Below are 19091 nucleotides of genomic sequence, written 5' to 3'. Positions count from 1 at the left end.
CCAACGTCTCTGACCACTTTGAGTACGATTGTTGAGGGGTACTTAAGATAGGTAAATAAATTAGTGAAATCAATGTGAAGTGAAGTAGAAATTAGAAAATAAATGAAAAACTTAGTTTAGTTTAGAAGAATTACACACTGGCAAACAGCGGACGAAGCAGCAGTGGCAACGGCCGGCGCTTGAAGTAAGCACGTTCAGGAGAGGAGCGGAAACTGTCGATTCAGCCGTCAGGGCATCGCCCGACCGGCTCACGTGTTTCTCAATTGTCACATGTGATCACAGGCCCTCGCCTACATTGCAAGAGCCAATGAGCGACGTTAAGAAGATTCTTCGAGAAGCTTTTCAACGTGACAGACGAGGCAATGACCGTGAAGTCTTTCACCTCCAGTGAACTGAAGTGAATAAATACGCGAAACGCAGTGGGCCCGACGAGGAGAGTAGCAGTAGTTTTCAGTCAGTTTCGGTGCTGAAGACGGTCATGCAAGAAGAGACTACATCATACACAGACGCACCAAGTCCGCCCCTGTAATGGAATAGCAAGCGGCAGCCTCGGCGCCAGAAGGCAGAAGTTAAAAGGTGTTTGAAGTCTGATTTTTACGTACCCGGGTGACTCGCGAGGACGGGAAGGAGACGGCCTCACATCAGCAGTCACCTGTGAGCTGGGATGAAGATCTGACAGCCGAAGACTGGCAAGCGGGAGTCCGTTGTTCGAGTCCGGGACACTGACCTTCCCCTGCTGCGCCGCTCCGCTGGCCGACGCACAACACACGCGGTCGCTTAGAGAAGAGAAACACTGGGACGCCACATCCAAGGTATCGCCATCCGTTTCACGACTTCGTTCTCAATAATTAAACGGGCCACCTCGCGCTGCGCGTCTCCAGTCAACTGGGCGAGACGGCGACACGAGATACACACCGCCAGGCGCAATCAGACGCCGCCGCTGCCGCTGCAGAGGCTTCGCAAACGACACAGCTGCCGCTCTCTCAGCCAGAACAATCGAGTAAGGGAACAGCTGTACAAATTTTCAATAAAAGTTATCTTATGTAAAAATGCTGTTTCATTCTACCTCATACCCGAGCCAAGGAAGAACCCACCCTGCCCACATGTTGTTGAGAAAGAAAAAGTATTTTGTGTTTTTCACCATGACATAAAGCTTTAGAATCAAACTCCCTTTGCAGTAATGCTCATCCTGACAATTGACTAGCATCAAAAGAGAAACCCCAGTTACATTTAGTGTCAGAAGTGTTACACGATAGAGTGTTCACCACCGACCAGGGAACATGTTTAACGTCTTCCCTTAGAAACTAGATCGGAAAAGTTATGGTGCAAGGGACGTAAAGAGAAGCGGCCAGGGCTGGCCGCCGCCGGCCCGGGATCCGCGTCGGCGTCGGCGCCGGCACAAAGGCGGGCCGGCCTATCTGCCGCTGACTCTGCCTCTGCTAATCCCGGATCTCCCTGCCACGCCCAGGAGTGAATGGCGCGTCCCGCGGCCCGGGCGCCGAGGCTGGGGGCGGGGGGCCGGGATTTGACCAAATTATGTTCCTTTTATCCGAGCCCCTCCATGTATAAATTGATTACTTTCGCGAGGTGAATGGCGGCACATAATGGAGCGGGATGAAAGCGCGCCGCGGCCGCGGCCGCGTCTAGGGCACGGGGTCGCCGCCGCCGCCGCCGCCGCCGCCGCCTCTTTACGGCCTCCGGGGAGCGCCGGGATCACCGCCGGCGACGTGTATTGCGAGCGACTCATTCAAACCCCCAAGTCCGGCGGCTTTCAAAACTTTTGTCCGAGAAGCGCTACCAGAGTTTCGCGACGTCTGTAATATTAAATTCATCAGACCCTTATCTCGACATCCCACTGAGATCACCACCACCAGTGGTCAGACGCCTTCTTGTGGATAATGAAATGTCGTGTCATCCATTGCAGTACCCGACGAGGAGAATCGTCAATATCGCCACGAATGTTCTCTTTCGAGACGCCCATAAACTTTCAGAAGGTTCCGTGTTGGAATCCTGGTCTGCGACACATTGATAATCTTCCGCGAAAATTCACCTAAAACCTAGCTTGCCGAATAGAAATTGTACAGTCTCATTAAGAGGCGCTACGTCTTAACTACACTCGCTCTTTAGACAGACATTAGCATCTTCGTGTTGCAGTTTCCGAACCCAAAAACAGAAACTTATTTACTTCTATGTTTCTCCAAACTGTTGTTAAGGGACCACTGAAACGAAAGTCTTCTATTTATCAAAAAGTCAATCTTTATTAAAAAAGAAAACATGATGTTACCAGCAATTAGATTCTTATATTAACATCGGCCTCCTAAACAAGTTTTTGGAATTAACTTAAAAGAAAGAACAACGTTCAGGAACATGTTTTGAAACAGAATAATGATCAGTTAACTAAAATATAAAGAAGAAAGTGAATAATGGCTTTCAATTAAAAAAAAAGACTATAGATATGTGAACAAATCAACTAAACTCTTAGCCGGCCGTTGTGACCGAGCGGTTCTAGGCGCTTCAGTCTGGAACGGCGCAACCCCTACGGTCGCAGGTTCGAATCCTGCCTCGGAGTGTGATGTCCTTAGTTAGGTTTAAGTAGTTCTTAGGGGACTGGTGACCTCAGATGTTAAGTCCCATAGTGCTCAGAGCCATTTGAACCATTTTTTGAACTAAACTCTTACTCATATATTCGTTCATCACCGTCGACATAAATTTTTGTCAATGGAAGGGATTTTGTACACATATTTTTAACCTGTAGAACATGTTTGGTAGTTTTTGATCTCTTAGGTGTGGATATACGCCACCACAGTGACAACTTTGAGTGTTTCGGCTGACTCGGTGCCGCTTGGACTTGCACTGCAAATTCGTCGATCCTACCGCAATTTTCAAAATTTTTGCAGAGAACGTTGTCCATTGCAGTCTACAAATCCCTAGAAAAATTTGTGGAACTTGTTTTCCTCTCTTTGGTAATCGTTCGATGAATGTCATCCCGACTTAGTTCATAAAATGTCGATGAACCATCTTACCATTTTTATTTATAACGATTTTTCCATAAAACAGCCAGACTGTCTCACTGTTTGTTGGGTTTCTTCGCTAACATTCTCTTCTTCGGCGCCTTTGTCGTCTAGCTGACATGATGATGAGGTCCCATACTCCGAGGAGCGTAGGGGACGATGCGGGAGACCCGCACCGCCGTACTAGGCAAGGTCCTAGTGGAGCTGTTTGCCATTGCCTTCCTCTGACCGTAATGAGAATGAATGACGATGATGGAGACGACACAACAACACCCAGTCATCTTGAGGCAGGGAAAATCCCTGACCCCGTGCGCGGGAAGCGAAAACGCTACCGCAAGACCACAAGCTGCGGACTCTAGCTGACATACAATGACGGAAAAAAAGCTACAATACCAAACAGTGATTAATATAGACAGTGAAATTTCCAGAATATATTTGCCTAGGTAACATATTTAAGTGATTAACACTGCGACGTCACAGGTTAATGTAAGCGCGAGATACGCCATTGAAAACTTAAAATGCTGCTACGTTAATAACAGATGTATCGGCCAGAATGTTGAATGGAAGCATGGAAACGTGCATGCATTTTGTTGCACAGGTGCCGGATGTCAGCTCGTGTGTTGAAGTTCCATGCCTGTTGCACTTAGTCGGTCAATACAGGGACGGTAAACACTGTTTCTGGGTGAACTCTGTTCATGAATGGCAGAACGATAGGTTGAATCACCAGGCTGACGTACACGTTTGCAGTTAGTGTGCGTGGGATAGCCGCTAGAGTGCTCCTGCTGTCATAAGAAGCCGCAGCCCAAACGATTCCACGCAGACAGGCTGGTTGCAGGCGCTTACCTGGCCTCCTCCTAACCAACACCCGGCCATCACTGGCACCGAGGCTGAACCAGTTTTCATCAGAAAACACAATAGTCCTCCACCCTGCCATACAATCAATGAACTCTTGCTTGACACCACTGAATTCGCAAAATGGCGGTAGTTTGGAGTCAGTCGAATGCACGCTACAGGGCGTCTACTTCAGATCCGCCCTTGAATTACACGATTTGTAACAGTCGCCTGTGTCACTGTGTGCCAACTGCTGCTCAAATTGCTACTGGATATGCAGTACGATGCGCTAGCGCCATACGCCGAACACGATGATCTTCCGTCTCTATACTGCCACGTGGCGGTCCAGAGCCTGCTCTTCTACCGTACATTCTCGTGACTACCGTTGCCGGGATGTACAGCGGCTACGTTCCTGCTAAGTCTTTCTGCAATATCGCAGAAGAAATACACATCTTCTCGAAGCCCTGTTACAAGACTGCGTTCAAAATCATTAAGGTGGTGGTAATAACGTCTTTGTCGCCTTAAAGGCATTCTTGGCTAACATCAACTCACCACGTCCAGTCTCGAAGAGATCTAATGCTCACGACCGTTGCAGTATGTATTTAAAGAAAACTTCATCTGCATCTTCTTAGTGGCGCTACTAGCGCCAGTCTTATCCGAGAGGTGTGAAATCTCAATAAATATCTTCTATCAGATGTAGAAACACGCCTAGCAACTTTCGTTTACGTCGCGCAACTCCTTCTTCGCGTTGCAATTTTTCCGTCCGCATCGATAGATGATCTTACCTGTTCTACGTGAGATAGTATGTGTTTTATTACATACTCATTTTATAAAAATCCTTACATACATGTCTGCATGTTCGGTATTTAAATTCCATACCTTATGGAAGGTCGATCCATTCGTTACTTCCCAATATTGCACACCCTTGACAGACCTGCACCTAAATACCTATTTGGGTCGTGTCGTTTGGCACCGATAACAAACTTATCCTAAAAATTACAGTGGTCGTAACCGTTACTCACAAAAACAAGTGTATACCTACTCAATAACAGCAACTAGCCACCAATTTATTCTTGTTACTTACAAAATAGTGTTAAGATTCATTTAGCAGATGATAGGTAAAGCATCTCAGAGACAACCTAGGACGTTATTCACTTCATAAGAGTAGGACAATGGCTATTCACTTTTATTTTGCTTACTTCAGCCGTAATTTGAAAGCATTCAGCGGTGGCTAACTGACCAACTAATAAATGAATTATGACCTCGTATAAAGAATTCCAGTTTCGGAGCCCGTTGCCCTATTTCTACTTCTGTACTGGGTGAAGGTATCAGATAGATTATATAATGGAAAGACAGAGATTTAGAAACCAGGTTTCAAATTGTAAGACATTTCCAGGGGCAGATGTGGACTCTGACCACAATCTATTGGTTATGAACTGTAGATTAAAACTGAAGAAACTGCAAAAAGGTGGGGATTTAAGGAGATGGGACCTGGATAAACCGACTAAACCAGAGGCTGTACAAAGTTTCAGGGAGAGCATAAGGGAACAATTGACAGGAATGGGGCAAAGAATTACAGTAGAAGAAGAATGGGTAGCTTTGAGGGATGAAGTACTGAAGACAGCAGAGGATCAAGTAGGTAAAAAGACGAGGGCTAGTAGAAATCCATGGGTAACAGAAGAAATATTGAATTTAATTGATGAAAGGAGAAAATATAAAAACACAGTAAATGAATCAGGCAAAAGGGAATACAAACGTCTTAAAAATGAGATCGACAGGAAGTGGAAAATGGCTAAGCAGGGATGGCTAGAGGACAAATGTAAGGATGTAGAGGCTTATCTCGCTAGGGGTAAGATAGATACTGCCTACAGGAAAATTAAAGAGACCTTTGGAGATAAGAGAACCACTTGCATGAATATCAAGAGCTCAGATGGAAACCCAGTTCTAAGCAAAGAAGAGAAAGCAGAAAGGTGGAAGGAGTATATAGAGGATCTATACAAGGGCGACGTACTTGAGAACAATATTATGGAAATGGAAGAGGAGGTAGATGAAGATGAAATGGGAGATACGATACTGCGTGAAGAGTTTGACAGAGCACTGAAAGACCTGAGACGAAACAAGGCCCCCGGAGTAGACAACATTCCATTAGAACTACTGACGGCCTTGTGAGAGCCAGTCCTGACAAAACTCTACCATCTGGTGAGCAAGATGTATGAGACAGGCGAAATACCCTCAGACTTCAAGAAGAATAGAAGAATGGAAGCCATAGAGTCATACACAGCTGCAGAATATTAGACAACGAAAACCCGCACGCAACCCTTACGTTCGTGACAGCCCCAAAGTTGAAGTGTTTTGTGCCCTTGGCTAACTGAAAGTGCACGGTACTTATCTTAGAAAAAAGATTAAGGAAAGGCAAACCTACGTTTCTAGCATTTGTAGACTTAGGGAAAGCTTTTGACAATGTTGACTGGAATACTCTCTTTCAAATTCTGAAGGTGGCAGGGGTAAAATACAGGGAGCGAAAGGCTATTTACAATTTGTACAGAAACCAGATGGCAGTTATAAGAGTCAAAGGACATGAAACAGCGGTTGGGAAGGGAGTGAGACAGGGATGTAGCCTGTCCCCGATGTTATTCAATCTGTATATTGAGCAAGCAGTAAAGGAAACAAAAGAAAAATTCGGAGTAGGTATTAAAGTCCATGGAGAAGAAATAAAAACGTTGAGTAAACTCTTCCGGGCTAAGTTGCCGTGGTCGATCTGTAGAATTTCTTCTCCCTGACGTTTCGTTCTCAGCTACGGAGAACATCTTCCGAGGTGAGTCGACGACCACGGCAACTTAGCCCGGAAGAGTTTACTGATAAAGACGCCGGCCGTGAAAGCCTACATGGAATGAAAAACGTTGAGGTTCGCCGATGACATTGTAATTCTGTCAGAGACAGCAAAGGACTTGGAAGAGCAGTTGAACGGAATGGACAGTGTCTTGAAAGGAGGATATAAGATGAACATCAACAAAAGCAAAACGAGGATTATGGAATGTAGTCGAATTAAGTCGGGTGATGCTGAGGGAATTAGATTAGGAAATGAGACACTAAGTAGTAAAGGAGTTTTGCTATTTGGGGAGCAAAATAACTGATGATGGTCGAAGTAGAGAGGGTATAAAATGTAGACTGGCAATGGAAAGGAAAGCGTTTCTGAAGAAAACAAATTTGTTATCATCGAGTATAGATTTAAGTGTCAGGAAGTCGTTTCTGAAAGTATTTGTATGGAGTGTAGCCATGTATGGAAGTGAAACATGGACGATAAATAGTTTGGACAAGAAGAGAATAGAAGCTTTCGAAACGTGGTGCTACACAAGAATGCTGAAAATTAGATGGGTAGATCACATAACTAATGAGGAGGTATTGAATAGAATTGGGGAGAAGAGGAGTTTGTGGCACAACTTGACAAGAATAAGGGGCCGGTTGGTAGGACATGTTCTTAGGCATCAAGGGATTACAAATTTAGCATTGGTGGGCAGCGTGGAGGGTAAAAATCGTAGAGGGAGACCAAGAGATGAATACACTATGCAGATTCAGAAGGATGTAGGTTGCAGTAAGTACTGGGAGATGAAGAAGCTTGCACAGGATAGAGTAGAATGGAGAGCTGCATCAAACCAGTCTCAGGACTGAAGACAACAACAACAACAACAACTGGGTGAAAGTATTTCTTAAGGTGTCTGTGCGACTAATGTCCTTTAATCTTGTTGTAGTAGGATATGACAACAAATAACTGCCGTGCGGGGTAGCCGGGCGCCTTGTCACGGTTCTCCCTCCCTCAGGCTTGGGTGTGTGTGTGTTATCTTTAGCGTAAGTTAGTTTAAGTTAGATTAAGTAGTGTGGAAGCTTAGGGAGCGATGACCTCAGCAGTTTGGTGCCATAGGACATACCACAAATTTCCAATTTCCAACAAATAACGGTTTTAGATTTAAATTGCCCCTAGCCATTCTGGTGGTTCGTTGTTTGTGTAATGCATCAAAATATGTCATGTATCATGAACGTGTCGTAATCTGGAGGACGGTAACTTTGGGCTTACGTCAGCAATATTTTGTTGATACAAGCGGGCGACGCTCTGTGTGGCGTATGTAACTCAGCAACCGCTACATCGTTTACTTAACTGAAATGACGCCAACGTGTTGTAACGTAGCTCTCCAACATAACTTTACATGCAACTCCGAGAAATAACTCCCATGATAACTGTTATCGTATTATTCGTCATTGACATTATTGCTGCTTGTCATGAAGGGGAGATTTCGAAACTGTTTCTGTCTAAGTAGGCTTCAGTCTAGCAGAATAACAGAAAAAGATGGCTCTACCCTCATACTCCCACGTGTATGTTTCTGTGGCGACAGATTACTACAGTGTATACTGAACTATGGTAAACATCATAAGTCCCAGCTACCTGGGATGTGTCATTCCTAATTTTTCTGTTTACTGCGTTCGAATCTGTTTCTATGTTACCTATCTCATCATTAATCTGAGTTTAGACCTTTCCTTGCAATTCAGGAAAATCTTGTGTCAAGGCTTTGTGTTTGTGTCCCAATTCCCTTGTGCTGGAGTGCTCTGTTCGGAATACAGTTTCGTAATAGTTCGCTGAACGGTTTTCTGTAATTTGTTCGTCCTTTTGCTTTAAAAATAATCCTCTAATCTCTTTTCGTGACCAGTGGGGAGATCTTCTACTTGAGTTACTATCTGCGAAAGGGTCGACTTAAAGTTTCTCGCTCTTGTTGCAAAGCACTAAGGTTTCCAGTCAGTTTCTCTACAGATTCAGGCCTACCTCAAATGGTGTTTTTCAAACTGGTAATTTGTATGAGATCGCAGCTCCTTTTGGGGCCGTGACCAGCAACCTCGGTTTTAATTTGTGCGACCTGACTACACAACACTTGTCTTGTTGTTGCTTCGTACTTTCCTGTCTCTGATTCATAGCAGCTCCAGGAGTAGTTGCGTAATAGGATCTGTTACTATGCTGACAGGGTCAGCAAAATTCTCGTCTGTACATGTCATGTAAATTTCACTAGCGATTCCGCTTCTGGTGTCTGATTAAACTCAAATTCTATGTCTGCAGAAGCCATCATTCTAAATCGGTGACAGGTTATCACTGTAGTACGTAGAATACTGTTTGATGAATGTGTTACTTGTCGTACTGCAGCTAAATTGTAAATAGTTCACAGATGGTATTTGCGCGCAGCTCAACGCCATACAATACTTCTGTGTAAAACAAATGCAAGACACTATTGCAGACTCCACGCACTGAGCTTCGTGTAACTGCCTTTTTGCGGTTCTTTTACAAAGCATGTTAACTACGTACTAATTACAAATTCTATACACAGTTATTTTTTCAAGACATAAGTTTCAAATAAGTAGACTAGTACTGAAGCCGGGACTAGTACTACGAACGAATGAGCTATGTATATTGCCTTACATTATATTGTAGCCGTTAACAATGATGTCTTCACAAACATTTATCATTTATAATTTCTCCTTGTTTCACGCCTTTTTCCTTGATTTAACTGGTTTTAAATGAATTTCGTTCTCTTTCGAAACTGGATTTTTCACCCTTTCAAAACTCACAGATCAGATTAACTTTACCCACACATGTCACTTCCATGCATAAAAAAAGAAATAGACAACCATGAAATACGCGTGTTTTGAAACAAAATTAGATATATGTTACATTAATATCCCCTTTAACTGTCATACGAGTGGTCGCCAGGTACAATGACGGTGAATATAAAATCTTCAATTTGTACGAAATATCGTATATACTGGTTTTTTCCTTATTTTCGCGACCGCTTCAGCTTCGAAATTCTTAAGTGTGCTAATATTGATCGCACTAGTAAATCGGACACGTAAAATTAAATAATAAGCGGATCCTAAATAATTACTACAATTCGTAGCGATTTCATTGAGACAGCTGTTATGTAACTCAATAGACATCGCCCAAGATGGTTTTCCGCCTTCATACAATCAGTCATCCACACTTCCACTGTAAAGCGTTGGGTATCACTGGTAAAAATAAAAAAAATATTAATGGTAAAAAAAATAAAAGAATATGACACACTGTTTGAACAAAAATGAATGATTATTCCCACTTAAATAAATTTACGTTGATGCATGTGTCTTAACACATCGCGACTAGGAGGAAAAAGAACAAAAATGAATGGTTATTCTAACTTAAAGAAATTTAGTGCAAAGGGCCAAAAGGTAGGGGCAGTCCAGCAAAGTACGGATCATTGCGAGCGGTACACCTCAACTACAAAAGGGGGCGGCTCATTCTGGAGTAAAATCTTTTGGGTCAGCCTACTATGGCCAATATCAAGACAACAGACGATGGTAGATTCCTGCCAGGAGAGGCAGAGGGAAGAACACCACATGGTGGTGATGTGAATGTATTAGACAGGGGGGCAGGGGGTAGCCTCCCTAGCCTCCATAGAGTTACCCATGATTGGGCAAAGAGGGACTTGATGTAAAGTCGAAAATCCACCCCTGGAGGTATCCCAGAGAACGGGGGATGGATGGCTCCCACCCAGCCAGATGATCAGCAGTTTCATTAACCAGGATACCTACATAGCCAGGAACTCAAAGAAAGTCAACCGAACAAGCACCATCATCGAGTTCAGCGAGAATGTCATGGATGGCAGAGACCAAGGAGTGAAGGGAAAAGCACAGATTGATAGCCTTAAGGCCACCCATTGATTCTGGACGCAACACAACTTGGATGAAGGAGGACTGCTCAGTAAAACAGAGGGCCTGATAGATGGTCATCAGTTCCAGTGTTTACAGCTCACACATGACAGGCAAGAGATGGAGTTCTGTGCCAACAGAAGATGTGAAGGCATATCCCACATGATCAGTGGATTTAGAGTTATTAGTGTAAAAAACGAAGGTATTCTGAAACCATCATAAGAGTGTTAAGAACAAACAACATAACACCACTGGAGCAATGGAGGGTTTCAGATCCCACAAGAGATGCTTCCAAATCTGTGGCCAAGGAACTAACCAAGTGGGGGTGGTTGGGAAAGAACGTGGGGAGGAGGCCAAGAAGTCGCAATAGAGGGAAGGGAGGTGGCGTTGTACAGGACTGAAGTGTTGAAGCAATTGGTTATGAATGGAATCAGGACCAGGAGCTGAATCGTGGGAAGAAGAGAGGACCAGATGAAGTTCCCATTCAGTGAAAGGTTCATTGTAGAATTCTTCCTGACAAGGCCGAAAATATAAGCGGGAAGCTTCAGCGTGCTGTTTCTAGAGGAAAAAGGCTGATGGTGATGCCATGTCGAAATAGGTAGCGAGGTGTTACATGAGAATTGATGAATCAGTAGAAAGGCCATTTGGATGGGTATGGCCCAGAATGGAACACTGCCACTGACAACCATACAGGGTGCAGTGTGTAGCCCACGGCCATGACGAAGGGATAGAAGAACCTAGAGAGGAGACAAGGCATTGCCAGCACATCTATTTTCTCTGGTCAAATAATGGGCTTTGGTGCAAAGACGTTTAAAGGTAATAATATCAGCGGAGGATGGGTGTCACTTAAGATGTTGCAAAGTGTGACAATGAACACAGGTGGTGGTGGTAGTGGCCATGCTCCACCAAGGAACGGGTCAATGGCGAATGGGGCCCATCAAATGGGGAGCGGCAATGCCAGCAGCACAGGTTATCTTATCGGGCAGATCATAGACAACTTCATTAATACAATCTGACAAAGAAGGTGGAAACACGACCTGAGAGGTATGTAGAGGCCAATTAGCACGATGGAGAGCGCAGGAGTGTAACCAGGTCATCAAAAGACGGAAAGGGAACGAGAGAATCAAAGTAGTCACCATCACAGAGGTCACCGTTTGGTGACCAGAGTTAGGAAGGAAGAAAGGGAATGGAAGAAAGCGAAATATCAGTGGCAGAGAAAGTGCCATATGTGGCTCTAAAATGAGTAGGAGTACCATCATTAAGAAGGCAAAGGTCGTGGTCTGCATGGAACTGGTCAATGAGGAGTCACTGACTAGATGAAAAAGCACTGCCCTAGAAAGGGCGATGAGCATTAAAATCTCCAAGGAGGAGGAAATGAGAGGGTAGGTGCTAAAAGGAGGGCAATCAGGGCAGCAGATGTAAGAGGCTTGTTAGGAGGAATATACAGATTGCAATCCGTGACAGCAGAATCCAAGTTCGACCTGAATGGCAACTGCTTCCAATGGGGTATGACGTGGGAGCCATATATTAACAATATCGATATGGACCAACTTGAAGACGCCACCAGTAGCCCTCAAACAGCCGACCCAGCTCCGAAAGAAAGCACAGAACCCATGAAGGTTCAGTGAGTGAGCATAAGGAAAATGAGATTCATGGAGAACAACACAAGCAGCCGAGGAAAAAGCAATAAGGGGTTGCAACTCTGGAGGTGACGGTAGTATCCACCACAGTTCCACTGAATAATCACAGAAAAGGTATCCAAATGGAAGGCAAATGGGCTGGAGCCAATAATGCAGCCAAGTCTGATGACAGGGTAACATCCGCAAATAAGATTCCAGACTCAGGTTGCGAGAGGGGAGATGGTACCTCTGGGAGAGCTGATGGGGAGGGGGGGGGGGGCTTCTCCTGTGACTTATGCTTCTTCTACTTCTTCTTCTTCTTCTATTTCACATGTTGAGGAGGTCAGGACACACAGGGAGAGCAGGCTTCTGCAAGAACCAAAACCGAAAGAGAGCAGGTGACCTTGGGGTGCACAGACTGTGTGTCCCATGGCTGAGATGTGGTAACAGGCCTCTGGCCTGAGAGACACCAGAGAGGAGGGGTCTCAGGAGGAAGCCCCATCACCAGCAGGTGTCGAAGAAGGCGGGCATTTCTTCAGCTGGTGTATGGTAACAGCACCCAGAAGGTAGTGCGTGTGAACGAAGGCATGGGTACTGCAGGGGAGGAAGATATGAGAGGGGTACAGTATTAGGGTAAGGAAGAGAGAGGAAGGGGAAAAGACGTATTAGATGCATAAGTAGAAGTCATTGACACAGGATGAAGTGGATCAAATTTCTGCCGAGTCTCAGTGTAAGATAAACAATCCTTTGTATCTTCTTTCCTTTCTTATACGCAGGGCAAACTGGTGACATGGAGAGTTACAGTCTTGACAATTTACATACATGGGTGGCGGAACATGGGGGCTACCATCATGGAGTTACCATGCAGTTACCACATAAAGGGCCATTGTACATCGAGAAGACACGTGCCTGAAACGCAACCACTGAAAGCACGTCGTCGGTGGCACAATGTATATCTTCATGTCACACTGATAGCCTATAACCTTGTCCTTCCCTGGGAGGGTGTCTCCATAGAAAGACAGAGTAAAGGCGCAGGTGTCAGTGTGTTTGTCTTTACGACTTTTCTGCAGATGGCAAACGAAATGAATGCCCTGTCCTTCCAGATTGGCCCAGAGTTCCTCATTAGTTTTAAAGATGAGGTCCCTGTGAAAAATGACTCCCTGGACCACATTCAAAGGCTAATGAGGTTTTAATTGGCAGTGGAACATCTACAAGATAATCAGAAGAGCAGATTGGGTGGCAGAAGAAGTTTTCGTCAACAGGGAACCTGACCGCATCTTACTGAGAGACCCACTTCATCAAACGTTTCATCGATATTTTCTACAATAAATAACCGCTTCTTGACCCTATTCGTTTTATTACAGATCAGATAGCGGGGGAAGGGCTTCACCCCAAGCTAGCGATCGTGGCCCTCCTCCCAGGGAATGGCCAGGGAAGGGAAGGCCGCAGGGTCATAAGAAGCAGCATTCAGTGATCCATTACCAATCAAAAGGCAGCTGATACACTTCGTGTACAAAGCATCCACACTGATTCCTAATGAAGGATCGTCTTGCACGGTGGCCACTGCCAGGAGTTCCGATGCTCCAGAATGACAAGCAACCACTCTTGGACATACATGGGGAGGCAACAGCTCAGGTATCAGAAGTGTGATCCATGTGTTGTCAGGGAGCTCAGCCAGTTGGGTACATAACAACCCCACCACATGAACTGGCTATCTGTGCTGGTGACCTACCTTTCTGGAGGGGGCTACGGCAAAGAAGGAACAGGGGAAGGAAGTGGAGTAGACGAATCCACGCTGTAGTCTCAGGGTAGGGAGTTCTTCCCCAAATGGCTCTCACTACGGAGTGAAATTCAGAAAAGCCCAAAAGAAAGGATGAAAGAGACAAGAAACCAGATTAATATTCACATCAAATAAGAGCACCGAGAGAGGGGAAGGAGGGGGCAGAGGGGGAGGAATGAGAATGGGGAGGGAGAGGCACGGGAAAGGAAAAAACAGCCCAGGAAGAAAGAATGCGCTACAATAACTACGTGCACCACACACGAACTCACGAAAGAACTGTGAGCCCCGGGAGGGACTTGTGATGATGTTTGAAGGTGTGGGCTCACACCTCGGCCTCCAAATGATGGTCCAAAGTCGTGGAGTGCAGTCGTGGGGTTGGCGTGAGTAGGTGCAGATGCAGGAGAGTGTGCTGTTGTCGAACCTTTTGAACTTTGCACTGACACCTTTTTTTTCTCAACAGCCGAAACTGGATCGCTGTGGAGCAGGCTATCCGAGGAGTACCAAGTGATGCTGCATAGGAAATGTCGGGAAACATACCGAATTCTCACCATCTCAGCTCCATCACGAAACAAAATCAGAGCAGAAAGAACAGAAAAGAGTCCTTGCAGCCGGTTAGGGCAATGGCACGATTCTCCTCCAACGTACGGACTACAAGCGAAAAATGCTAGAGTTTCTGGACGATACACCACACCGGAGAAGATCAGCAGATCCAACCAGCAAAGCACCTCCGCTCTGTTAAAGAACAGGGCGATAGATGACGACGTTGCCAAATCACTCGGCCAACGCACTGCTGACCACCTAGATTGTATGGCCTGGCGAAGGACCACAAGGACCTCATTTGACCGATAGTGAGCAACAATGGTGCACCAAAATGTTCCTTGGTGAAGCATCTGGGTTACCGTCACGTCGGCTACTGTACGCATCACATACGAAATGCTGGTGATATCACCGGTTAGCTGAAGGAGCTAATGCTGCAAGAGTCTGACAGCTTTGATTTCATCTCACATTTCACTCAAGTCGCCTTGGGAGACTTCATAAAACCAACTAACGAGAAGTCAGCTCTGAGCTTACACAGTTTCTTTGACATAGCACTATTTTATTCTAAGAGGACAAGACTACGAGGACACTGATGCCGTAGCGAGCGAGGTGGCGCAGTGGTAGCACACTGGACTCGCATTCGGGAGGACGACGGCTCAATCCCGCGTCCGGCCATCCTGATTTAGGTTTTCCGCGATTTCCCTAAATCGCTCCAGGCAAATGCTGGGATGGTTCCTTTCAAAGGGCACGGCCGACTTCCTTCCCTAATCCGATGAGACCGATGACCTCGCTGTCTGGTCTCTTCCCCCAAAAATAATCCAACCCAGACTGATGCCGTAAGCAAGGGCAGCTCAGCCTCGCCAGTTTTACCAAATTTGTTCATGGAATACTTCGAGGACAGAGCACTTGAAACAGGCGAACTAAAACCCGTTTGTTTCTGTCGTTATCTCCACTACACCTTTGTCATTGTGCTACATGGATCCGAAAAACCACAGAAATTCTTAGAACGTCTGAATTAAATCCATGAAAATATCCAGTTTACCATGGAAATAGATAAAGATGCCGAACTACCTTTTCTCGAAGTCCTATTTCAGTGTAGGCTCGACGGCCTACTTGCCAACAGTGTATACCGAAATATAATGCGTATGGATTTATATCTCCATGGTTCCAGCTGCTATCAGTCCTCACAGAAGAACAACGTGCTCAACACTCTAGTACACTCCATTTCAGACGAACAAAGTCTAACGGCAGAGCTGTGGCACCTGGAATCTGACTACCACGAGAATGGGTACAGCAACCAACAAATTCGAACGGTCCTGTAATGCAAAATCCCCAAGAACGACACGGAGGCCGAAAACACGGAAGTATGCGATAAGCAGGTCACTTTCATATTGTTTGCTGGCAATGTATCGTCAGCAATTGGCAGATTATTGCGAAAACACCACAAACGGCAGCCGCGTTGTCTGAGGAGCCTTGTCACGGTCCGCGCGGCTCCCCCCCCCCCCCCCCCTCCCCGTCGGAGGTTCGAGTCCTCCCTCGGGCATGGGTGTGTGTGTGTTGTCTTTAGCGTAAGTTAGTGTAACTTCGATTAAGTAGTGCATAAGCTTAGGGACCGATGACCTCAGCAGTTTGGTCCCATAAGAACTTACCACAAATTTCCAACATTATCACAAACTCCAGTTTACCGTCCGCCAGCCAAAACAGAGCTTTATTAGGAATATTGAAACACGATCTGGGTCTCAAAAACAGCGGGGCTGTACCGAGGTCCGTGTGAATGCGGAAAAGCTAATGTTGGACAAACGATCCGCACAATCGAAGGTCGAAGTATAGAACATGAGCTCCAAATCCGCTTACTGCATCACAATAAGTCTACGGTAGCAGAACACGGCATTGAAAATGGACATAAAATTAATTACCAGCAAAACGAAAGTCTCGGTTACACAGATAAATTTCGGGTCTAAATTTTTAAAGCAGAGACCGAAATGGGTGTGACTGGTAATTTAATCACCAGGGACATTTGCTTCCAACTGAGAAAGTCATGGCAGCTAATACTAACTCCCATCAATGACCTTCCCCCAAACCATAACAGCCGCAGCAGCAGCCTCCGTCCGCCCCTCTGTAGATCACGACGAGGCTCGAACTCTGGACCGGCAAGTATAAATACAGCCAGCACGCAGTAGAAACATCACTCCATTAACACGACCTGAGGATGGCGGAACCATTATTCGCCGAAATATCGTGGACCTTCGACGAATGGATCCGGTAGTGCACCTGAGAACCTTGAAAGTCACATAAGGCAGCACAAACTATTTCAGATGAGAATAGCTCTAGGTTGTACCGAGACCTTGAAAGTTTACCGTCTAACCTCCTTGCCTAGGGACGCCAGATGAAAGTTGATGTCGTCAAGCCCTGAATGAAAATTGCGCAGCGGATAACTGGGGAGGGGAGCTTGAGAGCGCTACTTAGAGAGCGTGCCCTTTCTGTACGATACTAGGCAAGGGGCTGGAGGGCTCACACGCTGATGTGTGGGTCCCTGCCTTCTATAGCTTTTATTTTAAATAAATTCCTTTAACTTGACTTCTTTGTGATTTTTAAGGTATGTTAAAGATTGATGACAGTTGATTACCTATTTATTTTAAACATTATCACTCGACTTTACAGCGATTGCAGCAATTGTTTCGGTTTACAGATATTACAGTTTTACAACTTATAGCTCGGGTATATTATATACTAATCTGCACGCACATTTCTACGGGTAAGACGGATTTGCGTTGGCCAAATGTATACCACCAAAGTCTCCCAATATTTTACATAGGACATCCACTATGTGAGGAGGATAACGGGCAAACTGGGGACTTCGTGCTCGTATTGTGGACGGCTGTGATACAATACGCCATTCCCCAGGGCTGCATCAGCGCATCAGGGATTCCGTGCGACGGAGGGTACATTAACACAGGGGGGTCAAATTTCCTAAATTAACGAGAGCATTCATTTCCTTACACAATCCGAAGCTGGAAATAAAAGAATTAGTACAAATATTCAAATACCTCTCTTCCATGCGTGAACATTGAGACAGACGCACTGAGGGCACGTCTGCTCACTTACCCGTCATCTGTAACATTCCCCCGAATATGGCGGGCACCCGGAGGTCTTCCTGGGCCCCGGTGGAGGGGGTGGTCGAACCCCTTGGCCGTGACTAACCTCTCCACCCCAAATCTTGTGACACTGGAAAGTCTTTAACTTTTACCTGCCTGCGCTGTCTCTCTGATCTCCTACCCAGGAGTAAGGTTGGCATTACTATACTACAGAACTACTTCCCAACAAAGATTTTGCCTCGCTTTACGGAAAGGTGTGAGGAGGATTAGGAAAGTTCATGTGCAGATTCACATTCACGTACAAGAACGTATTATGAACCCTGACACATTTCTTTCCACCCGTCCACATGGGTTGTGTTACACCCGCGGCCGGCCGCGTCGTGTAATAAAATTGGCTGCGGAGCCGCCTCTGTTTCTATTTCCCGGTGCGAGCGAGCAGCGAAACCTGCTGCTTATAGAGCGGAAGCTGCTGTACCGTTTCAACCTTCTCAGCTGAAATAGGTAGAAATAGACCATTATCAAACAAAATGCTACTTAGACTACATGACACATCCAATTACAGCATATCACTTCCCTCTCTACATACTGCAAATTATTTTCACCACACTCATTGTATTACATTTTCTTTTTTAAAATTTCTCTTTGGCATTTGCGTTATATAAATTATGTTCTCATCAACTAGGTAGTAACAAACTATATGGAATCATTTTAACAATTGTTAAACATTCAAATTCGCTGTACTCAGAGAAATCTTTATATATTATGTTCTATTATTAAAATATAGCATTAACAACTGTTCACCAATAAGATTGTAACAATGAGAAGTCCTTGCTGTTAGATTCAGAATCATCCGACCCACCTAACATTTAAAGGTGGTGGGTTACTCTGTACTGTTAATGAAATAAATAAACAAATAAATAAATAGTTCGACAAGGCGCCCACCGCTATGAGTGACATTGAATTTAGGAAAGGCTCTGCAAAGTCGAAGCGTATCCTTTCCACGGGTGTCGCAGTCCTGGTCATGGTGCCAAATGTGGCGGGGCTGCTTGATGTTCAACGCACCTGTTACGTGCATGGGCCAGATATTAGATGTCTCTCGATCTGTGGCCAATACACATACTTGTGAGTTACATCCTTCACGCAGTTCATTCGCGGTGGCCCCGACGCAGAGGATGGAGCCTACATGACAGGGAAATGACCATGCATAGTCGTTGCGATCTGTAAACCGAAAGGCGATGCTTCAAGTGAAAGATGGCCTGTAGTGGGGAAGTTGTGGCGGTTGGTGATACGGGAAGCAAGCTTTGCCGTAGCCAGGGAAAGATGTTCTGATGCACTGAGTCCTGCCATTTGACATGGGTTATCTTGGTGGCTGTTACAGGAAAGTTTTACAGTGCACCACTGCGGGCTGTCGAGTCAGTCTGGAAGCAGACCTCTGCCCCACTATAAAATCCTGAATTGGGACGTCTGAATTAGTGCGTTTAATTGACGAATCGACCGT

The sequence above is a fragment of the Schistocerca americana genome, chromosome 4 (genome assembly GCF_021461395.2).
Source record: "Schistocerca americana isolate TAMUIC-IGC-003095 chromosome 4, iqSchAmer2.1, whole genome shotgun sequence".
NCBI classification, from domain to species: domain Eukaryota; kingdom Metazoa; phylum Arthropoda; class Insecta; order Orthoptera; family Acrididae; genus Schistocerca; species Schistocerca americana.
The sequence above is the reverse complement of the archived record's forward strand: the minus strand, read 5'-3'. Positions refer to the sequence as shown.